The sequence below is a fragment of the Perognathus longimembris genome, chromosome 2, assembly GCF_023159225.1.
Source record: "Perognathus longimembris pacificus isolate PPM17 chromosome 2, ASM2315922v1, whole genome shotgun sequence".
In the NCBI taxonomy this organism is placed as follows: Eukaryota; Metazoa; Chordata; class Mammalia; order Rodentia; family Heteromyidae; genus Perognathus; species Perognathus longimembris.
In genome coordinates, this window is record NC_063162.1 from 154,852,362 (window position 1) to 154,879,763 (window position 27,402).

At 45.1% G+C, this 27,402-nt stretch overlaps 1 long non-coding RNA gene across 1 annotated transcript; it reads right to left on the reverse strand.

Moving 5' to 3' along the window:
- Window positions 1-24,062: 24,062 nt before the first annotated feature.
- Window positions 24,063-26,937, reverse strand: LOC125345909. Its single transcript, XR_007209814.1, has 3 exons — window positions 26,858-26,937; window positions 26,290-26,298; window positions 24,063-24,074 (listed from the first exon to the last, which is right to left on the reverse strand). It is a non-coding gene; the product is annotated as an uncharacterized LOC125345909 (long non-coding RNA).
- Between the last annotated feature and the right edge of the window lie 465 nt (window positions 26,938-27,402).

Here is a 27,402-nt window from a genome sequence, read left to right on the forward strand (position 1 = left end):
TTGAAGACTAGTGCTCTACCATCTGAGCCACACCACCATTTCTGGTTTTCTAGTGGGTCATTGGAGATAACAGTCTTATGAACTTTCCTGCCTGCGCTGGCTTTGAACCTGGATCCTCTTGTCTCAGCCTCCTGAGTAGCTAGGATGACAGGAGTGAGCCACATTTTATTAGCCATACAAAAGTATTTCACTTTCTTTTTTGTGAGTTCCAGTGGTATTGTATTCCAGAGCCTTCCACAAGCAAGGCAAGTACCTCAGCTCTTAGCCCTGGTTGTTTTTATGCCGCCTTTGGTTTTCATGATTTTCATCCTTTGTAGGTAGGCATTTTGGAGAGAAAATGGACATTGTCAGAATATAATGTGTACAGCCTGGAAGCTTGGAATCATGAATAGAGGTTCTGGCTCTATAGCCCAAGGTAGAACAGTGTGGATGAGCCTCTTTAGAACCTGCTCTGAAGAACTCATGCCTTGCCCAGGTCCCTGGCCTCTGTTCAAGTCTGTGTCAAGTTTTCATTATACTTTCATGTCCATCCTGGGTCCTGGGTCCGGCATTGGGGTTGTATTAGGTCGCTGCGAGGGTGTCAGGGTTGTGTTAGGGGTCAGGGCACTGCTGGCACATCGCTGATGCACATGCCTCCCCGCACGTGCCTCCTGTGTTGTCACCAGCCCCTTCCATCACACACGTGTGCTGGAACACTGAACTCATGAACACTCGCGCGTGGGCAGCAGCGAGCACTGGCTCGGGATGGAGGGGGGCCTGGCATGCATGTGGAAGCTCCAAGTTCTGTCCTCACCTCCCTCTGCAAGTATGCGCACTGTAGGCTAGAGAGTACCTGTGGCTCAGCAGCGGGGCCAGGGACAGGGACGGCCTGGTCTGAGCGCCAGCCTTAGCGCCAGGTTGAGGCCCCGCCGGGTGAGCTCCAGGCCCCGAGCACGTGGCCCTGGGCAATGGCAATGGCGAGGACAAGTGCATTTGCGCAGGTCAAGGCTTGAAAGTCCTAGCCCCACTGCAGAGCATGGGAAGAGGCCCCGCCCCACGTGGAGGGGACCAGAACCTCCGCCTCTACCCTGTAAGGGCAGGACTTTCGGGAAAGGGAGCATAGGCACAGGAAAGCCATAGCCAGGAGAGCCTCCTGCAGCTGAGCAACCCGCAGGCCCGCGGGCGGGAGGAGAGTGGGGTCCCTGGCCTGAGGACAGAGGACAGGAGGTGAGTAGGGGCCTGTGGACAGAGGAGGCCCGAGTTCCGGGCCTGCTGAGAATGGAGGCCGGGTGGCCGAGCTGTGGGCGGGAGGAGAGCCGAGGTCTGCGGAACCGAGGTCCACGGAGAGCAGCCTGGGAGCACTGTGCCTGCCGACCTTGAGGCGACTGTGGAGACGATCTAAGCACAGCCAACGAAGAGCCTCCTGGCAGGTGTGGCCCGGGGCTCGGGCATGGGGTGGGTGTGACAGTGTGTGGAGGAGCGCGGCCCACCTCCTGCTTGCTCCCTGCCTCCCTGCTTGCTCGCTTGTGCCCTTCCTGTGGTGGCTTCAGGGTGCCCAAGCCCCGCAGGAAGGAGGTCAGGTCTGGTCGGCGCCATCTTGGTCACACACATGTTGAATTGTAGGGTCTGGCATCTCATCTTCATGGTGGAGGGAGGGAATTCTGACCTACAGGTGATGGTTGTGCCTGAGTTCCTGGAGACAGGTGTGAGCACATGCCTTATAGGTAACTGAACCTGTCAGTCCAGGGCTTGGGAATAGCAGCTTCCTATTACCCTGCCCCCCTGACTTTACCCTATTTCGGAAGGTAGAGTTGCAGGGCTTATTTGGGCATCACAGTACGAGAGGGGAGGGGCAAAGTGGAGAAGGTCAAGGAGCTAGGCTTATGGGGCATCCGAGCATGAGAGAGGCTGGGAAAGAGCCCAGAAGGTAGAGGTGCTTATGGGGCATCACAGCACAAAAGGGGAGGGGAAAGGAGGAGGAAGTTAGAAGTCAAGGGGTGTGGCCTGAGCACTGAACTGGTTTAGCTCACTTCTGGGGGGAACAAACAGGCCTTCCAGAAGCTCCTTTCTCTGGGAGTCCCATTGTTGGCTTTGGGCGTACAAAGCTGGTCAGGCTTACTGTGGTCGGTGGTGTGCTGGGCTTCCGTACACCCATCCCATTTGGCACCAGCAGCATTTCTGTGTGGGGAAGCCTGGAGGAATGCTGACCATGTGTAGCTGCGGCTTCTGTGTGGAGAAGGCCAGACCCAGGTGCAATGAGCTGATCTTGAGGCAACTCTGGAAGACAAGCAGAGCTAGCCAAGCTTCCTGCCAGGTGGGGCCCTGGGCATGGTGGTGGGTGTTTGTGAAAAAGTGTGTGGAGAAGCGTGGCCTGTCTCTCCTGTTTGCTTGTTTGTGCCCTTCCTGAAGTGGCTCTGGTGAGGCTAATCCTCAAACTAGGCCTCTGGATCCAGCTTCCAGTCAGTGCCGAGCCTTTAGCTGGGGCTTTCAGTCTTGGCAGGCCCAGGCCACGTTTGTGGGGTGTCTGTGAAAGTGTGTGGAGACGCGCCTGCCTCTTGTGTTTACTCCTTTGTGCCCTTCCTGAACAGTGTCCTTGGTGAGCCTAAGGCCTCACACCAGGCCTCCAGAGCTGGCTTCCAGTCAATGCCAAGCATTTAGTGTGCTTTCAGTGTTGGCAGGCCCAGGCCATGGTTGTGGGGTGTTTGTGAAAGTGTGTGGAGGAGCTCGGCCTGCCTCCCTGTTGACTTCAGTGAGTCTAGGCCTCAAACCAGTCTTCTGCTGCTGGCTCCCAGTCATTGCAGAGCTTGTAGCCGGTGCTTTCAGTCTTGGCAGTCCCATGGCATGGGTGTTGGTTTTTATTACCTGCTTGCCTGCCTCTCTGTGTTGGTTTGTGTCCTTCCTGAAGTGGCTTTGGTGAGGCCAGTCCCCAAACCAGGCTTCTGGAGGTGGCTTTTATTTGGCACTTTCAGTCTGGGCATGCCCAGGGCATGGATACTGGTGAGGGACAGTGTGGAGAAATACGGTCTGCTTCTCCTACAGTGGCTTGGATGAGAGGCCAGTCCCCAAACCAGGCCTCTGGAGCCGGCTCCAGTCATTGTCAAGCTTTTAGCTGGCACTTTCAGGCTCAGAACATGGGTGTGGGGTGTTTGTGATTGTGTGTGGAAAAGTGCGGCCTTGCTCTCTTGTTTGTTCATTTGTGCCCTTCCTGTAGTTGCTTCAGGGTGGATAAGCCCTGAAGTAAGGAGATCAGGTCTCTCTGGTGCCATCTTGGCCACTCACATGTTGAATTGTAGGGTCTGGCATCTCGTCTTCATGGTGCAGGGAGGGAAATCTGACCCCCAGGTGATGGCTGTGCCTGAATTCCTGGAGACAGGTGTGAGCATTTCCCTTGTCGGTGACTGAACCTGTCAGTCCAGTGCTTGGGAATAGCAGCTTCCTATTACCCTGTCCCCTGACTTTACCTTATTTTGGCCCAGATGAGCACTGGTGCCTTTGCACCATGCCACACATCTCCGTGTTTGCATCTTGTATCCTGTCTCCTGGTCAACATGGTGTCCCAAATCAGCTCTTGGAGCTGAATTGGTTTGTTAGTATAGTTTTTGTTTTTTCTTTCCTCTCTGGCCTGTTTCCTAGCAGTGATACATATATTTGTGGGCAACAGGCCTTTGTAACAATTGGCTGCTTATAGAATGCTAGCATTCTAATAAAGATTCCAAAATTTGATCCTTCAAAATGTGGTTTCTCTGGTAATTTACATTATAACATGCCCAAACCATGCTTCTGGATCCAGCTCACAGTCACTGCAAAGACTTTAGATGGTGCTTTCAGTCTAGGCAGGCAAAGGGCATGGTTGTGGGGGTATTTGTGAAAGTGTGTGGAGAAGTTCAGCCTTCCTCTCTTGTTTATTGCACATTTTACTTGGCATACCAAGGTATTTTGTCTAGTTTTTTTTGGAGCATGCTTTGCCAGCACCTTTATACTGAGTCGTGTTCCCTGGTGGTCTCAGTGGGCCATCACTGCTCCCAGGCCTGGTGTGAGATCTGTCTCATTAGGAGCTTTATGGAGGTAGCAGAAGGCAGGAGCAGAAAGTGTGGTGTAAACGGGTTTTTCTTGTTCTTTCTCCCATCAGCCATGGCTCTGATCCCACTCAACAGAGGAGAGGCCTAAGTGCTGAGGATTGGAATGGTAGGTCTGGATCTAGGTATCCAGTCCAATGTTGGATGGGCTCAGTGGACCCCAACAAATCTTGGTTTGGAGAACATAGACCTCAACCCAGGTCTTGCATATGGCATGGAGTTTAGGGTGGAGGGGATGTGTGGAAAATGTTTTTTCCAGATGCCTGTAATCCTTTGTACTCAGGAGGCCAAGATCTGTTGATTGTAGTTCGAATCCAGCCTTGGTAGGAAAGTCCATGAGGCTCTTTACTGACAATCAACAACCACAAAGAAACCTCCAGTAGAAGCAGAGCTGTGGCTCAAGTGGTATAGTGCCCATGCAAGCCCCAGGACCAGCCCCAAAAGATTTTATGGGGCTGGGAATGTGGCTTATTGGTAGGGTGCTTGCCTAGCATTCATGAAACCCTGTGTTTGTTTCCTTAGTACCACATACACAGAAAAAGCAGGAAGTAGGGCAGTGGCTATAGTGGTAAGAGTATTAGCCTTCAGCAATAGAAGCTCAGGAACAGTGTCCAGACCCTGAGTTCAAGCTCTATGACTGGCAAAAACAACAACAAAAAGATTTTCACTTTATCATCGTATTTATAGGTCTTATACACATTTATTTTATTTTTTATAATTTATTTATTAAGTAATTTTTTTTGACAAGGTGTTGTGCAAAAGGGGTATAGTTACATAATAGGGCAGTGTGTACATTTCTTGTGATATCTTACACCCTGTTTTTCTTTCCCTTCCCTAGGTCAGGTAGACATATATACAATATACAATGTACCAAAAACATATACAGTAGCCACGTGGCTTACGCCAAAGGAGATTCACCTAGGGCTTTAAATGTAATGTTGACAATAGAGTTTGCTTATCCTTGTCTCATATGAACGTACATACATAGCTTTTGAGCTGTTGTGATCCACTGAGAGGTCTATTTTTGGCCTTTATATGTTGAGTAGTTGTTTGGTTTTAGTTACATAATGTAGGGTCTCTCACCCAAACCAGTGGGAAATACCATTTGACAAGTTTTTGGTTTCGCAGACCTGGTCTCTACTGTCTCCCCCTCCCCCCACCTTAATAGTCATATATCAAGGAGACCATGCCCCTTTGTTTTCTGTGTTCTAGGCTTGTCTCGCTCAACATTATTTGTTCAAGTTCTGACCATTTCCCTGCGAATACCAATATTTCACCATTTCTAATCGCTATGTAGTATTCCATTGTGTATAGGTACCATATTTTTTGGATCCATTCATCTGTGGAGGAGCATCTGTGTTGTTTCCATATTTTGGCTATTGTGAATTGTGCAGCGATAAACATGGAAGTGCAGATGTCTTTTTGATATCTTGGGACCTGTTGTTCATGATAGATGCCTAGGAGTGGTATGGCTGGGTCATAGGGTAGGTCTATGTTGAGCTTTTTGAGGAACCTCCATTCTGTTCTCCAAAGTGGTTGTACTAATTTGCCAACAATGGAGAAAGGTTACTCTTTCTACGCACCCCCTCCAGCATTTGTTGTTGCCTCACATTTATTTTTTATTTATTTAAAATATTTTTCTTTGCTGGCTATGGGTCTTGAACTCTCTGCCTGGATGCTGTCCTTGAGCTCCTCAGCTGAACGCTAGTGCTCTACCACTTGAGCCACAGTGCCACTTCTGGTTTTCTAGTGGGTCATTGGAGATGACACTTTCCTGCCTGAGCTGGCTTTGAACCTGGATCCTCTGGTCTCAGCCTCCTGAGTAGCTAGGATGACAGGAGTGAGCCACATTTTATTAGGCATGCAAAAGTATTTCACTGTTTTTTTGTGAGTTCCAGTCGTATTATGTTTCAGGGCCTTCCACAAGCTAGGCAAGTACCTCAGCTCTTAGCCCTGGTTCTTTTTATGCTGCCTTTGGTTTTCATGATTTCCAGCCTTTGTAGGCATTTTGAAGAGAAAATGCACAGAGCGTAAGAATAAAAAGTGTAGAGCCTGGAAGCCTGGAATCATGAATAGAGGTTCTGGTTCTAAGCCCAAGGTAGAACAGTGTGGATGGACCCCATTCGAACCTGCTCTGAAGAACTCATGCCTTGCCCAGGCCACTGGCCTCTGTTCAAGTCTGCATCAAGTTTTCATTTATACTTTCATACCCATTTTAGGGCCTGTAGAAGGAGGTGAAGGCATGTGTGAATAAGGGCAGCTTATCTTTTACTGCTTCATAAATTGGTGCTAATTAGAACAACTTCTGTGACCCTAATCCCCTGCCCAAGCCTCTGAGTCTTTGCTATGCATTCAGTTCTGCTTTTGGTCATGTCCTGCTCTGTGATTGTGGGTTAGGGGCTGAGGTGCTGTGTGGAAAACATTTTTATTACATAGGTCTTACACACATTTTGTTCAGCGTCTCAAGGCATTTAAATTTCTTTTTGGTGAATTTAAAATTTATTGTGTTTCAGGGCCTCTCACAACCTAGGCAAGCAACTCAACACTGAACTTCACCCCTTTAATATAACCCAGTCAGTTCCTTTAGATTGTTTTTATTCAAGTTTTTTTTAGTAAGGAGCTTCTGTGTGACTTTCTGTTTTGTTCTTCCCCTGTCACCTATATAGGATCCTGCTTCCCTGTGGAGTAGTTCCAGCATACCCATCCTTTGTTGCCTGTTGATTTCTTCTGACTGTAAGTACTTTGATGGTAAAATGTTTCTAGTATCAGAAGAAAACATGGAGTATTTACACTTGTAATTTTGAGTGTAGTATCTGGAAGTATGACCCAATGTAGAAAAGTGGCTTGAATGACACTATACTCAGGCTGGAAAGGCCACCATGATGCTTGGGATGGACAAGACTGAAGCCTGGAGATTAGTAGGTGTTATCATGGGTGACAGAAAATCCACAAGCCATTAAAAGAAAAGTCTGATAAATTGAAATCCTTTAAAGGAAATCAGTATCAACCTCCTAAGATTCCAAATGTAAGCTTCATAAATTAATTCCTAAGCAAAGAGTCACAATAAATCAAGAAGAGAGCCAGTGGCTCACACCAGTATTCCTCGCTACCGAGGAGACTGAGATCTGAGGATCATGGCTCAAAGCCAGCCCAGGCAGGAACGTGCTTGAGACCCTTATCTCCGATTAAATGCGAGAAAACCAGAAGTGGCACTGGCTCAAGTACAGCCCACGACAGACAACAGCAAAAGAACAGACCACTGAATAACCTGAGAGACACATGGTCCAAAGATGTGAACATGGAAGGAGATGCAACTGTTGAGTCTCCATAAATTGTATGTCATTGATTTTTCAACAGTGGCACAAATGACTGTTAATTCTTTTTCAGATTCATATGTGCAAATCCCTTGTGTTGATGGTGATTCTTAGGGACATTTTTGGTGGTTCATTGTTTCTAGGATTGGCTTTATTTGAGTAAGTGTTGGAAAGTTAACATGCAGAATACAGTTGATGTTGGATTCTTCTAGACCAGCAGCTTTTATGAATTAATATGCTGAAGAAAACTGCACTTGTGCCACCTAGTGGCTCATTTAAGTGTCTCTCTCCTCTCCCCTTTCCCTCTCTTTTCTCTCTCTCTCCTCCCCTCCTCTTTTTAGTTTCTCCAGACGTTGTATTGCTGCATTAGGCCAGTCTTGAACTTGTAGTCTTTGGCCTCAGCTTCCCAACTGTTGAGGTTAACTGCATTTATCACCCTACCAGGCTCAATTTTATGATCTAAAAGTTCCTGAAAAGTCACTCTTTTAGGGGATGGGATTATGGCCTGTGGCAAGAGTGCTTGCCTTGTATACCTGAAGCCCTGGGTTTGATTCCTCAGCACTTTATATATATGAAAGGCCAGAGGGGGTGCTGTGGCTCAAGTGGTATAGAGTCCTAGCCTTGAGCAAAAAACAAACAAACCCAGGGACAGTGGTCAGGCCCCAAGTTCAAGCCCTAGGACTGGCCAAAAAACCCCCAAAAAACCCAAACCACACAAAAGGCACTCTTTTAGTTCTGTCTTAATAACAAGAGTCTTGCCTGTAGAATAAAATAGAATGTGATTTCATTCCCCTTTTCATCTGAAAACTTTATTGTCTCCTCTCCCCTCCCCTTCCCTCCTATTCTCAATTCTCTCTTTTCTCCAGAGATTTTATGTTTTCAGTACATGTTAGCATACATGCTTCCAAACCCGTGTGGTTTAGAATGTGTGTCAGGCCACTTCGATGTCCTTCAGCAGTTGTGGGGGTTGCTAGATCAGAATCCTTCCCTACCATGCCTGATGGAGTGTTCCTGCTGCGCCTAACTTTGGGTGACAATGGAGACTTGAATAAATGGTCAGCTGTGCTTTCACTGTGTTCATGTACCTGCTCTGCATACACATGTGAGGGTAAGGGTGGGGGATCGAGTGCTGTGTGTCTCTGTGTGTAAACTTGGATACCCCTTAAGCATGCTTGATAAAAGAAGGCGACCTACCCCCAGGGATGCAGAACACTTGTCTAGTAAGTCACGGATTGGGTTGGGGTTGGGCATTGGTTTAAGGAATTGGGTTGGTAGGTGACTGTGGTTAGAGGTAGGGGTTTCATGTCTCAGGGCTACTGTTTTCAGGGATGGTAAGATTGAGATTAGTGTTCAGGTATAGGGTTGTCGATGTTAAGAATAGAGTTAAGGTTGGGTGTTAAGGATACTCAGGGTGTGAATTACAATTAAGTTTTTAGTTATGCTGCAGAAAAACATCATGTCATCCCATCACTTCACCAGATCATGGCACATCCTCACATCACTCAATTTTACGATCTAAAAGTTCTTGAAAAGGTACTTTTTTAGTTCTGTTTTAGTAGCTACAGACTTACTTGAAGAATAAAATAGAATGGGATTTCATTTGAAAACTTTATTCTCCTTCTCCTCTCCTTTCCTTTTGTGCTCTCCCCTCCCCTCTGCCTCTCCTCTCCTCCTCTGTTTTCTCTCTTCTCTGTTTTCTCCAGACATTTTATGTTTGAGGTACATGTTTGTATTCATGATTCCAAATCTGTATGGTTTAGAATGTGTGTCAGGGCACTCCCATGGCCCACATTTGCACTGGGGGCTCCGCGGGCGGGGCACGGGGAACTGGGTCTGGAAGGGGTGAATCCCGCCCCCATCGCCACCCAGACCCCGGGAGATCTGCCCTCCCCTCGCCATGCTTCCAGCCCCCACTCCTAGCTCCTGGTGGCCGCGTGGCCCTGAGCCGCCGGCACTGACCTGTGGGAAGGCGTGCACTGCACCGAGTCTGGGTCCTCCCGGTTCCGGGTCACAGGCTCGGGGTGCTGGCCCTGACCGCCCGAAACGCCCGCTCGGGAACTGGCGGCGCCGGGCCAAGAGCTCACTGCCCTGGGCCTGGAGGCCTCTGGGCGCTGGGCGCCGGGTGCCGCCCCTCCCTGTCCTGGGCCCTGCAGGTGCACACGTGCCTCTTCCACCCTGCCCTGATCTCCAGTAGGCAAGCCCAGGGCCAGCGCCCCCCAGAGCCGCGCTCCTCCGCCTGCAGTGCCTGCCTGCAGCACCTGCCACAGCTCTTTTCCCTTTTGTCCCACAGCAGGCCGCCCTGGCACTGGCGGGGGCGGGCGGCGCTGACCCAAAGGCAGGCCTAACCACTCACCATGCTGGGGAGGAGCGGAGGCGCCCGAAGGACTCCGGCCCTCAGTGTTCTCGGAAGATGGAGAATGAGATGGAAAGGGGGTGAACTGGACATCTGCTTTTGGTGAGTCAACACGCTGCCTAGAACCACATGCTGTTGAAAATTAACTTTGGCAAGATAGGCGATATTTGGGTTATGCTTCAGGCTTAGGGCTCGGTGTTAATGGTAGGATTAAAATTTGATTAGGGTAGCCAAACCCTAATCCATACCCTCAGCCACTATGCCTTACTTGAGACTTTTCATTAACTAAACCCACACATTAAATGTGCCCAACACAGCAACCCTAACCTAGTCCTCAAAGCTGGGAGAGAAAATTGGTTTGCTGGTATGTTTTTTGTTCTTTCTTACCTCTCTGGCCTGTTTCCTGACAGTGTTGAGGGTCTGTGTGGGCTGCAGGCCTTTGTAACAGCTAGCTGGCTGCCTGCAGACTGCTAATGCTCTGATAAACACTCCAAGAATCAATCCTTCAATATGTGGCTTCTCAGATAATTTACACATATCTTGACAGTATGATTGGGTTATGGGTCGGTTGTTGCTGTCACTAAGGACTGGTGGTTGTAGGGCTACTCAGAATGGTGGTTAGCATTAAGATGTAGTTATGGTTTGGAAATAGATTAGGCAGGTGTTGGGTTTTCCTTACAAAGCAGGTTAGTGTTAGGGACTAAGTTAGTGTTAGGCTATTACAGAAAGATAGTAAATGATGTTTGAGGAATGGGTCAGGCTTAGGGAGTGGGTTAGGGAAGGGGATAGAGAATGCGGTAGACAAAGGATGAGGTTGGGGAGCCTGTTAGGGAAGATTTTAGGATCAGGGTTTATAGGAAGGGTTGAGAGTTAGGGAGTGGGTGAGAATAAACTTTGTGGAACAAGTTATGAAACAGGTAAGGCTTAAGAACGTGTTAAGGAAGGGACTAGGGGAAGAGTTAGTCAATGTGTTCAGTATGAATGTGTTAGGTACACAATTGTATGGATCTATGTTAGCGTATGGGGTAGGGGTAGGGTTAGGGTTGGGTTGAAGCTGTATTACAATTAGGGTACGTGTGTGTATGGTTATGGTTACGGTTAGGACATTTGTCTTGGTATGGGGTAGGAGATATGGTAGGGGTTAGAGTCTGAGTGGCCTCAAGATCCTCCCCAAGTTCTTAGTTTACTAGCCATGCTCTTTCCCATGCCCTCCTTTTGGTGTCCCAGGGTTTGTCTTCCCCCTGTATCTGTATTTGTCTTCATTTTGAGTCTCCCACCTATTATGCAAAAAAGTCCATTTCCTCTCATTGGAAGGCAGGCCTATTTTGTGTAAGCATACAAATTAAAGCTTAAGTCCAGGGTTCTAGCTTTGAACAAAGCCCATCTGTACTCTTAGAAATACCTCTGAAGAACCTAGATAGGTGAGGATGAAGCTGTGAGGATAGGTTGTGGTTTCCCCTGGACTGTGTCACCATGTTTAAAGGCTCTGTACTCTTCCCTATGGTAATAGGGCACCTGCTAGGGTGACCCAGACCCTTGGGTGGTCTGGTTCTCTATGGTTCACCTCTCAGGAGCAGCACAGTGATGGAGGGTTAGGTTTGTGTATGATATTTGGTGGAGTTGCTGGCACTCCAAGGGACCAGTTTCCTTTTTTGCGGTGTTATGCTCAGATTTTGGGTCTCCAAAGACCATCAAGGAGCTGATTCTGATGCAAATGCAAGTCTTTATTGCAAGCTCAACCTGGACTCTCAACTGCCACCAACACAGTGGATCTGCATTGAGAGTCCCAACACTCAGATAGGCAGGGTTTTTATTGTGATTACTACAGGGGCAGGGTATTTCCAACTTGGCAGATACTTGATTGGATGGCATTTGGCAATCAAGTCTTTTCACATTTCTATTGCCTATCTACCCTTTCAGTTATCTATTTTGGCTTTGATAATGGGAATTGGCCTTGATATCAGGAACTGACAGCAGGGGGTCACATAGCACTGATGTAGGGGGTTAGTGCTTGGGGTAGAGCAAGTCACAAATGGGTTAAGCAAGCCGTTTACAGAAGCAGAATTCTGTCAGGCTGACCTAGTACCAATTTTAACAATTGCCACTGTGTTTTCCCCTTACAAGTAAGCAAGCTTGAGTGGGCTAAAACAATCCACTACTCAATCATAAGTAAACTAACCCAATAGTTACCATGGTATTTCTGCTACTATTCTGGTTATTTCTATAGTCTATGACTATGATCATTTTTTTTACTGTCCGTTACCATGGTTGCTACCTAGGTACAGAGTGGAACAAGAACTCCCTAATTTTTAAATGTCAAACTACAAAAAACAAGTCTCATGGGTGAGGGTCCAGCCCTCTAGCATGGAGTCATCACCAGGGTTTAGAAGCTGTTATAATTTTAACACTAAATCTTATACTTAGTCACTCAGGTTCTCAGATTAGCCCTTACAGTGGCAGGGCTTCATGTGCCTCCACAGAAGTATCCTGACTGTTTCCTTTCCTGTGTGTATACTGGCATAGGTATCCACTTTCTTTTGCTTCTAGAAGGCCGAGGGCAGCTCTCCATCCAGGGTCTTCCTTGTCTTTGGCACCTGTAAACGTTTGCACCCAGGTACAGACTACTGAGCTAGGGCTGGGGAGCAGAGAGGGACTTGAACGGACTCCAGTTCCTAGACTGAGACCAGGCTGACATCTTGTGAGGGATAGAGAGTCTTGTGGGTATTGGTGACACTTAAGCATTGGATTTGGACATGGAAAGAGCTTCCTAGAGAAGAGCAGGCTGCTGTTGTCAGAGTGGGTCCCAGCATGCTGCCTGAATCCTTACCTGCACCCTGTCATCTGCTTCAGGCCTGGGCAGGGGCTGATAGAGCCTCTCTACAGCCTTCCAGGAACACCTGGCCAGGAACCTGGGAGGCCATCACACTGCCTACCTATAGCCAGTGCATCCCTGGCAGTCCTCGGTCCTGGATGAGGAGGAAGGCACTGGGCCTGCCCACCCAGGGGTTCCTGAGCTCCGAGGATGGTGTGTTGCAGCAGAGGGCAGGTATGGGGGGGCAGGGGAGGTGGGAAGCTCTCTGTCTGCCTGCCCTAGGAGGACTGGATCCTTTCTCCCACCAGGCTGTCTCCTCCAGAGTCAGAGGGAGGCAGCAGTGACTACTGCATTTTAGGCTGCTGTGGTGAGTTCCATCTGTCTGTGTTCCTCAGAAACATGGAGAACCCCAGGCCCTTTCCAGGCCTGTGGTCTTTCCTATATACAGCAGAGCCCAGATACCCAGCAAAGTGCTACTTGTAAGGAAGCTACCCACAGTCAGAGGTGTAGACTGCTTGAGGACTCAAAGCACATTTGCTCTCTCCCATTCTGGGTAGGCAGCAGGTTTGCTCTGACCTGGCTAGCTGCTTCATGTCCACATTGATGAATGTGAATTAATGCCCCTGTTTCTGAGTGTTGGTGGGCTTTGGCCTCCTGAGGTCACTTGCATACTGTACAGAAGCCCTTATGTTGATGGAGTAGGGGTCTTTCATCAATCTTCAGTTCTGTGGGGAAGGGTCCTTACCTTTAACATCCTGACACCCAGCCTCTTTCATCCCTTTCTCCCTTCTGGTTTTGCCCCAGGCCTTTCTGAGAAGGGTGTGGATACACATCCTGTTCTATGTTCCCCCTTTAAAGGCCCAACCAGGGCTCTGTGGACACAAGTGAGATGCCATGACCAGGTGGAACAGCATTTTCATGAATCTTCCTCAGTCACATTCCAAACTGAGTTCACAGGGGATGTCTTGGCTCTTCCAAAGTGTAGATGACCAGGGGTGAGGCTTATGGGGGGTGGTCAGCAGGAGAGAGGCGGGGCAAGAGCCAGGAAGCTAGAGGTGCAGGGGTGAGGCTTATGGGGTGTCAGAGCATGAGAGAGGCTGGGCAAGAGCCAGGAAGCTAGAGGTACAGGCCTGGAGCCTATGGGCATCACAGCAAGATAGTGGTGGGGAAAGCGGGAGGAAGTGAGAATTGAAGGGGCGTGGCCCTGGCACTGGACTGTTTTAGGTTGGTTCTGCCTGGGACTGGCAGTCCTGCCAGTAGCCCCCATCTTTGGGTTTGTGCCCACAATGCTGGTGAGGCTCACTGTGGTTTGGTGGTGGGCCTGGGCTACCCTACACCCATCCCATCAGGCACCGTCTGCTTGTTTGTGTGGGGAAACCTGGAGGAACGCTGACCTTGCACAAATGCGGCTTGTATATAGAGAAGGGCTGGACCCAGGTGCACCAAGCTGATTTTGAGGCAACTATGGAAGACAAGCAGAGCTAAGTGGCAGTGGGGCCCAGGGCATGGGTGTGTGATGGCTGTGATAGTGTGGAGAATCATGGCCTGCCTCTCCTGTTTGCTTGTTTGTGCCCTTCCTGATGTGGCTTTGGTGAGGCTAGGCCTCAAACCAGGCCTCTGGAGCCGGCTTCGAATCAGTGCAGAGCTTTTAGCTGGTGCTTTTAGTCTTGGCAGGCCCAGGCCATGGTTGTGGGGTGGCTTATGGTGTTGAGCTAATGGGGCGTCACAGCAGGATACACGTGGGGCAAAAGCAAGGAAAGTAGAGGTGAAGGGGCTTTGCTTATTGGGTTTGAATGCAGGGGAGGGGAGGGGCATGGGCCAGGAAGTGACAGGGGCAGGGGCGGGGCTTATGTGGAGGCCCAGGACAGGAGGGCCAAGAGGCCTGAAGCTAGTGTGTGTTGGCAGGGCTATTGGGCATCACAGCAGGAGAGGGGAGGGGAAAGGGGAGGAAGTGAGAGGTCAAGGGGTGTGTCTTGGGCGCTGGACTGGTTTAGGTCAGTTCTACCTGGAACAAACAGACATGCCACGAGGCTAGGAGGAGTTCCTTTCTCTGAGGGTCCTCTAGTTTGGTTCAGGCCTACAAAGCTGGTCAGGCTCACTGTGGTTTGGTGGTGGGCCTGGGCTTCCGTACACCCATCCCACCAGGCAGCAGCCACTTTTCTGTGTGGGGATGCCTGGAGTACTGCGTGTGCAGATGCTGCTTGTGTGTGGAGAAAGCTGGACCCAGGTGCACTGAGCTGATCTTGAGGCAATTCCAGAAGACAATCAGCTCTTCAGAGCTTCGTGGCAGGTGTGGCCCAGGGCATGGGTGTGGGGTGCTTGTGACTGTATGTGGAGTAGCATGACCTGCCTCTCCTGTTTGCTCCTTTGGGCCCTTCCTCAAGTGGCTTTGGTGAGGCTAATGCCTCAAACCAGGCCTCCAGAGCCGGCTTCCAGTCAGTGCTGAGCATTTAGTGGGCTTTCAGTCTGGGCAGGCCCAGGCCATGGTTGTGGGGTGTTTGTGAAAGTGTGTGGAGGAGCATGGCCTGCCTCCCTGTTGGCTTTAGTGAGGCTATGCCTCAAACCAGTCTTCTGGAGCTGGCTCCCAGTCATTGCAGAGCTTGTAGCCGGTGCTTTCAGTCTTGGCAAGCCCATGTCATGGGTGTGGGTTTGTAATTCCTGCCTGCCTGCCTCTCTGTGTTGGTTTGTGTCCTTCCTGAAGTGGCTTGGGTGAGGCCAGTCCCCAAACCAGGCCTCCAGAGCCGGCTCCAGTCATTGTCAAGCTTTTAGCTGGCACTTTCAGGCCCAGAACATGAGTGTGGGGTGTTTGTGATTGTGTGTGGAGAAGTACAGCCTTGCTCTCTTGTTTGTTCATTTGTGCCCTTCTTGTAGTTGCTTCAGGGTGGATAAGCCCTGAAGTAAGGAGATCAGGTCTCTCTGGTGCCATCTTGGCCACTCACATGTTGAATTGTAGGGTCTGGCATCTCGTCTTCATGGTGCAGGGAGGGAAATCTGACCCCCAGGTGATGGTTGTGCCTGAATCCTGGAGACAGGTGTGAGTACTTCCCTTGTCGGTGACTGAGCCTGTCAGTCCAGTGCTTGGGAATAGCAGCTTCCTATTACCCTGTCCCCTGACCTTACCTTATTTAGGCCCAGACAAGCACTGGTGCCTTTGCACCATACCACACATCTCTGTGTTTGCATCCTGTGTCCTGTCTCCTGGCTTATGTCTGGTCAACATGATGTCTCAAATTAGTTCTTGGAGCTCAGTTGGTTTGTTAGTATAGTTTTTGTTTTTTCTTTCCTCTCTGGCCTGTTTCCTAACAGTGATAAATATATTTGGGGGCAGCATGCCTTTGTAACAATTGGCTGCCTATAGATTGCCAGCATTATAATAAAGACTCCAAGATTTCATCATTCAAAATGGGCTTTCTCTGATAATTTACATTATAACATGCCCAAACCATGCTTCTGGATCCAGCTCCCTGTCACTGCAGAGACTTTAGATGGTGCTTTCAGTCTAGGCAGGCAAAGGGCATGGTTGTGGGGGTATTTGTGAAAGTGTGTGGAGAAGTTCAGCCTTCCTCTCTTGTTTATTGCACATTTTACTTGGCATACCAAGGTATTTTGTCTAGTTTTTGGAGCATGACTCACCAGCCAGGCCAGCACCTTTATACTGAGTCGTGTTCCCTGGTGGTCTCAGTGGGCCATCACTGCTCCCAGGCCTGGTGTGAGATCTGTCTCATTAGGAGCTGTATGGAGGTAGCAGAAGGCAGGAGCAGAAAGTGTGGTCTAAATGGCCTTTTCCTTTTTTCCTTCCATCAACCATGGCTCTGATCCCACTCAACAGAGGAGAGGCCTAAGTGCTGAGGATTGGAATGGTAGGTGTCCAGTCCAATGAAGGATGGCCTCAGTGGACCCCAACGTATCTTGGTTACTAGAAAATCAACCCCAACCCAGGTCTTGCATAGGGCATGGAGGTTAGGGTGGAGGGGATGTGTGGAAAATGATTTTTCCAGATGCCTGTAAACCTATCTGCTCGGGAGGCCAAAATCTGTTGATTGCAGTCGAAACCAGCCCTGGTAGGAAAGTCCATGAGGCTCTTTATCACCAATCCTGTAGTAGAAGCTGAGCTGTGTCTCAAGTGGTGGAGTGCTCATGTCTGAGTTCAATCCCCAGGACCAGCACAAAAAGATTATTGGGGGTGGGAATGTGGCTTAGTGGTAGAGTGCTCCTCTGCACCCTACCCTGCGTTTGATTCCTCAGTACCACATGCACAGAAAAAGCAGGAATTGGTGTTGTGGCTCAAGTGTTAGAGTACTGCCCTTGATTAAAAGAAGCTCAAGGACAGTGCCTAGATTCTGATTTTAAGCTCCAGGATTGGCCAAAATAAGATTTTCATCATATAGGTCTTATACACATTTATTTTTAAACTTTTATTTAAATTTTTTTCTTTGCCGGATTTGGTGCCTGAAATCTGTGCCTGGGTTCTGTCTTTGAGGTCTTCAGTTGAAGCCTAGTGCTCTACCTCATGAACCACAGCACCACTTCTGGTTTTCTAGTGGGTCATTGGAGATAACAGTCTTATGAACTTTCCTGCCTGCGCTGGCTTTGAACCTGGATCCTCTCGTCTCAGCCTCCTGAGTAGCTTGGAGGACAAGAGTGAGCCACATTTTGTTATGCATACAAAAGTATTTCACTTTCTTTTTTGTGAGTTCCAGTGGTATTGTGTTTCAGGGCCTTCCACAAGCAAGGCAAGTACCTCAGCTCTTAGCCCTGGCTGTTTTTATACAGCCTTTGGTTTTCATGATTTCCAGCCTTTGTAGGCATTTTGAGGAGAAAATGGACAGTGTCAGAATAAAATGTGTAGAGCCTGGAAGCTTGGAATCATGAATAGAGGTTCTGGCTCTATAGCCCAAGGTAGAACAGTGTGGATGAACCCAATTATTAGCTGCTCTGAAGAACTCATGCCTTACCCAGGCCCCTGGCCTCTTTTCAAGTCTGCGTCATTTTCATTTTTACTTTCATATCCATCCTGGGGCCTGGAGAAGGAGGTGAAGGCATGTGTGAGGAAGGGCAGCCTATCTTTTCCTGATTTGTAAGTTGGTGTTGATCAGAACAACTTAGGTGACCCTAGTCCTCTGCCCAAGCCTCTGAGTCTTTGCTATGCATTCAGTTCTGCTTTTGGTCATGTCCTGCTTTGTGATTGTGGGTTAGGGGCTCGGGCTGTGTGGAAAATATTTTATTTTTATTACATAGGTCTTATACACATTTTGTTCAGCGTCTCAAGGCATTTAAGTTTCTTTTTGGTGAATTTAAAATTTATTGTGTTTCAGGGTCTCTCACAACCTAGGTAAGCAACTCAACACTGAACTTCACCCCTTTAATATAACCCAGTCAGTTCCTTTAGACTGTTTTTATTCAAGTTTTCTAGTAAGGAGATTTCTGTTTTGTTCTTCCCCTGTCACCTCTACAGGATCCTGCTTCCGTGTGGAGTAGTTCCAGCATACCCATCCTTTGTTGCCTGTTGATTTCTTCTGACTGTAAGTACTTTGAGGGCAAAATGTTTCTAGTATCAGAAGAAAACATTGACTAAATACACTTGGAATTTTGAGTGTAGTATCTGGAACAATAGCCCAGTGTACATAGTGGCTTTAATGACATTGTCCCCTGAAGAAGTGACATCCATTCAAAAACATTCTGAAGTTGGCATCACTGTAGGTCAAGGTTCTAAGACCCTCTAATCATTGAATCACAATCATAAGGAGGCATCACGGTGAAGGTAACAGGGACCTGGTATGAAAAGATTGCCACTGGGTTTAGTTGAGGAGCTCAGCAATCAGTGTGGCTGGGACTGAAGCACCCAGATCCTGGTTGGCCGTGCTCCAAGGTAGTACTGGGCGATGGAGGGACTTGAAAACTATGCTGAAGTTGTACCATGGTATCACCAGGCAAATGGCTATCCCTTATGCTCATTAGTGCTGTTTCAGACAGGTACCCCACCTAAGTAGCCTCAATTGCTGGGGCCTCAATTGCTGCTTTGAAGTGGGATGCAGAATGAGAGTTGGCAAAACACACATTTTAGCCATAAAGGACGCCATGTGGACTGGCTGCTTACTCCTGGTACTTGAACTCTCAGCCTGGGAGCTGTCCCTGAGCTTCTTTTTGCTTCATGCTAGCACTCTACCACTTTAACCACAGCACCATTTCCGGCCTTTTCTGTTTATGTGGTACTGAGGCATCGAACTCAAGGCTTCATGCATGCTAGGCAAGCACTCTAGCACTTAGCTACATTCTCAGCCCCAGTCTTGGGTTTTGAGATGACACTTTACGCACATCTGAGGATCAGACATTGCCACCTTTGAAGCAATAGAAGCATGGGCTTTACTTGATCAACACGAGGGTTGTCTGATGGTAGAGAGTGGGGTGTCCCTGGCACGCACTGAGCACTGTAGACTCAGGCTGAAAGTCCACCATGATTCTTGGGCTGGATAAGGCTGAAGACTGGAAATTAGTAGTTGCTATCATGGGTGACAGAAAATCCACAAGCCATCAAAAGACAAGTCTGATAAATTGGAATCCTTTAAAGGAAATCAGTATAAACCTCCTAAGATTCCAAAGGTAAGCTGCAAAACTCATCAGACAAAGCACCCATTAATTGCTAAGTACAGAGTGTCAATAAATCAGGAACAGAGCCAGGCACCAGTGGCTTATACCAGTAATCCTCGGTACTCAGAAGGCTGAGATCTGAGGATCATGGCCTAAAGCTAGCCCAGGCAGGAACGTGCTTGAGTCCCTTATCTCCAATTAAAAGGCAAAAAACCAGAAGTGGCACTGGCTCAAGGACAGCCCATGACTGACAACAACAAAAGAACAGACCACTGAATGACCTGAGAGACACATGGTCCAAAGATGTGAACATGGAAGGAGATGGAACTAACTGTTGAATCTCCATAAATTGTATATCATTTATTTTTCAACAGTGGCATACATGACTATTCATTCTTTTTCCGATTCATATGTGCAAAAATCCCTTGTGTTGCTGTTTATTCTTAGGGACATTTTTGGTGGTGCATTATTTCTAGGATTGGCTTTATTTGACTAAGTGTTGGATTGTTAACATGCAAAATACAGTTGATGTTGGATTCTTCTAGACCAGCAGCTTTTTATGAATTATTACACTGAAGAAAACTGCACTTGTGCCACCTAGTGGCTCATTTAAGTGGCTCTCTCCCCTCCCATTTTCCTCTCTTCTCTTTTCCCCTCCCCCACCCTTTTTCTTTCTCCAGACATGTATTGCTGCATTAGACCAGGGGGGCCTCAATTTTGTCTTCTTGCCTCAGCCTCCCAACTGTTGTGGTTACCTGCATTTACCACCCTACCAGTCTCAATATTATCCTCCCCCCTCCTCCATTCCTCCTCCCCCTCCCTCCTCCCTCCTCTTCCCCTCCTCTTTTCTGTCTTTTCTCTGTCCTCCAGACATTGTATTTTCTACATTAGACCAACCTGATTTTGAACTCTCAATCTTCCTTCCTCATCCTACCAACTGTGGGGCTTACCTGAATTTGCTACCCTACCTGGCTCAATTTTATGATCTAAAATTCCTGAAAAAGGACTCTTCTAGGTGCAGGGACTATGGCCTAGTGGCAAGAGTGCTTGCCTCTTATACATGAAGCCCTGGTTTCGATTCCTCAGCACCACATATATAGAAAGGGTCAGAGGTGCTGCTGTGGCTCAAGTGGCTGAGGGTTATCCTTGAGCAAAAAGAACCCAGGGGCAGTGCTCTGCCCCTGTGTCCAAGCCCCAAGACTGCCCCCCCCCAAGGCACTACTTTAGTTCTAATAACAGACTTACCTGTAGAATAAAATAGAATGGGATTTCATTCCCCTTTTCATTTGAAACCATTATTCTCCCTCTTCTCTTCTCCTTATCTCCTCTGTGTCCCCGCCTCCTCCTTTTCCTCCTCTGCCTTCTCCTCTCCTCCTCTCCATTGCTAACACGAGAACATACCTTAATTTTTCTTCACTTAATGCCAATCATTCTTCTTACAGTTCCCCCAAGCCCTATTCTTAGCCCTACAATTATAGTTTAAAGTATAGTTTAAACAAAACAATTGACTGTGAATCTAGAAACAAAGAATTATAGTTCTTTTAATTACCCAAAAAAGTAACGAGGAGCTACTAACTTCTCCACCCATACATAAAAGTATGGCTTTTTTATTAACTTTTTAAGGATACTGGTAATCTAGTGGCCTTAGGAGCCAAAAATTTGGTGCAAATACAAGATAAAGTAACCTGTAATGCTTACCGTATCATTTACATTCATATTATCTATTCTTCTAAAACCCCTAACAAAACTTTTAATGGGTCAACCAACCAACAGTAACATATCCTGATCAAATTACTAAATCTATAAAATGAGCCTTCATTATTAGTCTGATTCCAGTATTTCTATTCATCAATATAAAAAAAAAGAGACAGTCATCTCTAATTATCACTGAATAACTATTCACTCCATAGAATTATACATAAGCTTTAAGTTAGATCTTTATGCTGTTTTTTTTTTTTTAATCTATAGCCCTGTTCCTCACTTGGTCCATCATAGAATTTTCTACATGATAAATACATTCTGATCTAAGCCAAAACCGATTTATGACCTACCATTAATAAGTAATGAAACTGCCTTACCCTTACTGGGTTTAATTCTAGCAGCTACTGGTAAATCCGCTCAATTCGGCTTCCATCCATGGCTTCCATCTGCCGTAGAAGGTCCTATACCTGTATCTTCTCTACTACACTCAAGTACTATAGTTGTAGCAGGAATCTTTTTGCTAATTCATTTTTATCCCTTTATAGCCAAGCACCCAAATATTATATCACTAATTCTATGTATTGGGGATATTACAACCTTATTCACAGAAATCTGTGCCCTGACATTATTGCATTCTCTACCTCAAGCCAACTATGTTTGATAATAGTAACTCTAGGCAGTAATCAGCCTTATTTATCATTTCTTGACATCTGTACACATGCATTCTTCAAAGCTATGTTATTTATATGTTCTGGCTCAATTATCCACAACTTAAACGATGAACAAGACATTCAAAAAATAGGAGGAATCGCCCCATGTCTACCATTTACAACATCTGCTCTAATTTTAGGTAGCCTCGCTTTAACTGGCACACCCTTCCTTACAGGATTTTACTTAAAAGACCTAATCATTAAAGCAATAAATCTATCATATACTAATTCTTGGGCCCTACGCATCACCCTAATTGCAACATACTTTACAGCTATCTACAGCTCACAAATTATTTTCTTCATTTTAAAAGGACATCCACGATTTTTACTAATTAATTCCACCAATTAAAGTAATCCAAGCCTAATTAATCTGATCAAACACCTTCTAAAAGAAAGCATCTTGGCTGGTTTCCTATTTTCCAACCTTATTAATCCTACCAACACCCAAACTATATGCCTATTATAATCAAATTATCAGCTCTAACAGTAACTATCATAGGGTTTATTGCTGCAATAGAACTAAACATTATATCATGTTATTTAAAAATAAATCCCAATTGTATTCATTCAACTTCTCTAACCTGCTAGGATTTTTTCCAACCATCACACATCGACTCCTTCCTAATATAGGTCTCACATTTAGTCAAAAATTAGCAACATCAACTATAGACTATACATGAAATGAAAAATTTATACCTAAAACCCTAGCTACCATTAATGCATCTGCTTCTAGCTCCCTGTCAAATCATAAAGGCCTATTAAAAATGTATTTTTCATCATTCATCTTATCCACCCTACTTCTACTAGTTATTATCAACTAAACGCCCGAGTAATTTCAATAAGATAAATAGTTATAGAGTTCAACCACCCAACTACTATAAATCAACTCCCATAACTGTAAATAGCTGCCACCCCAAGTGAATCTTCCCAAACTAGTAATACATTGTATTCACCAAATGCTAAAATATTATCTAAATTATATAATCCACCTACACCTTCTAACCCCTCAAAATGCAGAACAGTAATTACTAAAACGACTTCTAATAATATTCCTAATAATAGTAAAAATCATAGTCATAGATTTGAGCCTCAAGTTTCAGGATATTCATCAGTTGATATAACACTTGTATAACCAAATACAACTAACATCCCTCCTAAATAAATAAAAAACACAATCATACCAATATAAGAGCTATCATTTGGAATTATTAAGACCACACCCAACAGCCCCACTAACAATCAATCCTACACCCGTGAAAATAGGTGAAGCTTTAACAGCTACCCCAACAAAACCTAAAACCATTAAGATTAAAGTTAAATAAAGTCAATCGTCATGATTTTCACATGGACAATCATATGAAAGTCTCATCCTTTCATAAAAATAGTAAACCATGCTTTCATTGACCTTCCAACTCCCTCTAACATCTCAGGGTGAGGAAACTTTGGATCCCTTCTTGGAGTATGCTTAATTATCCAAATTTCTACTGGCCTATTCTTATCTATGCACTACACATTTGATACACTCACAGCATTTTCTTCAGTTGCGCGTATTTGCCGAGATGTTAACTATGGTTGATTAATTCGATGTATACACTCTTAACGGAGCATCATTATTCTTCATTTGTCTTTATCTGCACATTGGATGAGGTATTTATTACGGCTCCTACCTCTACAAAGAAACCTGACATATCGGAATTATTATTCTATTCCTAGTAATCGCTACAGCCTTTATAGGATATGTACTTCCATGAGGACAGATGTCATTTTTAGGAGCCACCGTAATTACCAATCTATTATCTGCAATCCTTTATATTGGATCATACCTAGTAGAGTGAATTTGAGGGGGATTTTCAGTTGATAAAGCTACTTTAACTCGTTTCTTCGCATTCCATTTTATTTTACCATTCATTATTGCAGCAATGGCAATAATTCATGTTTTATTTCTTCACAAAACAGGATCTAATAATCTACTAGGCATCCTATCTGATTCAGATAAAATTCCATTCCATCCTTACTACTCATACAAAGATCAATTAGGAAGTGTAGCATTGCTAGCCTTCTTCTTTACGATCGTTTTATTCTTCCCAGTTGCCTTAGGATAATTATATACCTGCTAACCCACTCAATACACCACCTCATATTAAACCAGAATGATATTTCCTATTCGCCTACGCTATTCTACGCTGCATTCCAAATAAACCAGGAGGAGTAATTGCCCTGATCCTATCAATCCTAATCCTTGTCCTATTCCCACTCCTCCATACATCTAATCAACGTGGATTAATATTCCGACCTATTAGTCAAATCCTATTTTTTTTTTTTTTTTGGCCAGTCCTGGGGCTTGGACTCAGGGCCTGAGCACTGTCCCTGGCTTCTTCTTGCTCAAGGCTAGCACTCTGCCACTTGAGCCACAGCGCCACTTCTGGCCATTTTCTGTATATGTGGTGCTGGGGAATCGAACCTAGGGCCTCATGTATACGAGGCAAGCACTCTAGCCACTAGGCCATATCCCCAGCCCTCAATCCTATTTTTAAATTTAATCTCAGATTTAATTATTCTAACCAGAATTGGAGGACAACCAGTAGAACCACCCTTTATCATTATTGGACAAATCACATCCATTCTCCTTCTCTTTCTTCCAATTGCCGGATTAATTGAAAATAAAGTACTTAAATGAAGACTGCTTTAATAGTATAAGAATTATATAGGTCTTGTAAATCTAAGACAAAGATTTTATCTTCTTAAAGCATTCAGGGAAAGAACAGAATCCTACCTCCAACCCCTAAAGCTGGAATTCTTAATTAAACTATTCCCTGTACTTGGGAGATTTAATAAATTTAAACTGTTTCATGAGGCTTAATCTTAAACTCTCCAAAAAAAATTACCATGCATATTATGATTAATCGTTCATAAACCATAAAATCACATTAAATTAATACATGCTTATAAGCAAGTATTAACCCCCATAAAGTACATTTACATCCTGTTATATCCACATTAAATGCTCCACAATATGAATATTGTACAGTACAATGAGTTAATGCTTGTCAACCATAATACCATACCCACATTAGTCCATTAAATTTCATTAGTCCTTGAACACATGGATAATCCCCTATTACTTGTTGTCTCTTAATCTAGCATCCTCCGTGAAACTATCAACCCGCCCACTCTGCCTCGGGGCCCATAAAACTTGGGGGTAGCTATTGTGATACTATACCTGACATCTGGTTCTTACCTCAGGGCCATAAAATTAAGATCACCCACATGTTCCCCTTAAATAAGACATCTCGATGGATTAGTGACTAATCAGCCCAGGACTAACATAACTGTTCTGTCATATCCCTACTATTTTTTTTTATTTTCGGTATGCTGTGATTCAGCTAATCTGCCAAGGCATGGACGCAGTCAATTGATCTGTAGCTGGACTTATTAACTAACATTCTCCAACCCCATAATAATCAAGCCATTGACATATTAATGCTCGAGGACATGAAAAAATTTTATACTAAAATAGTACTCTAATGCATACACAGAAATATTTATTCTTCCTCCCTTAGGAGATTAGCACTTTATTAACACCCATTTCCCTAAACATTAATAGATGCAAATACCAACATAGTCCTAATCTGAACTTACTAAATACTTAGTTGACTGTCAAACTCCTAAGGCCACCGGGTTAATGTAGCTTATGAGCAAAGCAAGGCACTGAAAATGTCTAGAAGAATTGTTTAATTCCATAAACACAAAGGTTTGGTCCTGGCCTTTTTATTTGCTGTCAGTAAAATTATACATGCAAATATCCGTACACCGGTGAGTTTTACCCTGAAATTCAGTTAGAATGAAAGGAGTAGGTTTTAAGCTCTCAATATAACAATTGACGCTCATAACGCCACGTTTCACCACACCCCCACGGGCTACAGCAGTGACAAAAAGTAAGCTATGAACGAATTGGTAAACTTCGTGCCAGCAGCCACCGCGGTCATACAAATGACCTAAGTAAATAAAGTTCGGCGTGAAGAGTGTTGAATTAAATATTCAGTAAAATTAAACTACAGCTAAGCTGTAAAAAGCCCTTTTATGAAAAACAGTGTCGAAAGAAATTTTATCTAATTAAAACACTGAAACTATAACACAAACTGGGATTAGATACCCCACTACGTATAGTTGTAAACATAAATAGGTTTAAAATAAGCCTATTCGCCAGAGAACTACTAGCCACAGCTTAAAACTCAAAGGACTTGGTGGTGCTTTATATCAATCTAGATAAGCCTGTTCTGTAATCAGTAAACCCCGATATACCTCACCATTTCTTGCTAATTCAGTGTATATACCGCCACCTTCAGCAAACCCTAAAAAGGCCCACAAGTAAGCCCAATTATATTATATAAAAAAAGTTAGGTCGAGGTGTAACTCATGAAATGGGCTAAATTTTTGGTCCAGAACATACGAAACCTTGTCTGAAATGGACAAGATAAAGGAGGAATTAGCAGAAAACTAAAAATAGAGTGTTTAGTTGAATAGAGCAGTGAAGCACACACACAGAGCCTGTCACCCTCCTCAATATTCGATACAGATAAGTACATAACTTTTAACTACAAGAATTAAGAGGAGATGAGTCCTAAAAAGGTAAGTGTACTGGAAAGTGCGCTTGGATTAATGAAAGTGTAGCTGAAATAAAGCACCTGACTTAGACTCAGAAGACTTCAAAATACTTGAATGCTTTGAACTATTGCTAGCCTAACCTTCCACAAACTAAATCATTCTTAATGCATGAATTAAATCATTCACCCCTAAACTAGTATAGGAGATAGAAAATTCATTACTAGAGCTATAGAAACAGTATAAAATTAAAGTATAACAAAGCAAAGATAAAACCTTCTACCTTTTGCATAATGGACTAACTAGAATAAATTTGACAAAAATTGTTTTAGCCAAACACCCCAAAATCAGACAAGCTACCTTTAAATAGCTAACCAGAGCCAACTTGTCTATGTCACAAAATAGTGAGATAATTAAAGGTAGAGGTGAGAAGCCTACCGATTGTGATGATAGCTGGCTGCCCAGCCAAAGAATTTTAGTTCAACTTAAAATTTACCTAAAATATTAATAAATGTAAATTTTAACCTTAATCTAAAGAGGTACAGCTCTTCAGAATTAGGATTCAAGCTTTTCTAGTGAATAAATAATTAATCATAGTTGGCCTAAAAGCAGGCATCGATTAAGAAATCGTTGAAGCTCAACACGAGTTAAATATAAATATTACTAAAACCTATAATAATTCCTAGAAATACACTGGGCCAATTTTATTATATTAGATGCACCAATGTTAGTATAAGTAATAAGAATAGTTTCTCCTGACATAAGTGTATATCTGCACAAATAAATCACTGATAATTAACATTAACATTTAATAAACCCCATATTAATCTTAAACCCCGTACAAATCAATGATAATCCAACGCAGATATGTCACGAAGGAAAGATTTAAAAATGTAAAAGGAACTTGGCAAACACAAGCCCCTCCTGTTTACCAAAAACATCACCTCTAGCATTACAAGTATTAGAGGCACCGCCTGCCCAGTGACTAATGTTAAACGGCCTCGGTATCCTGACTGTGCAAAGGTAGCATAATCACTTGTTCCTTAATTAGTGACTTGTATGAACGGCATAACGAGTGCTTAACTGTCTTTAACATTTAATCCATGAAATTGACCTCTCCGTGAAGAGGTGGAAATTAATAAGACGAGAAGACCCAATGGAGCTTAAATTACTTTCTACTAAAAACTTAAACTCACTCTAACAGAGGTAAACAGTAACAAGCTAGAAAGAAAATTTTGGTTGGGGTGACCTTGGAGAAAAAATAATC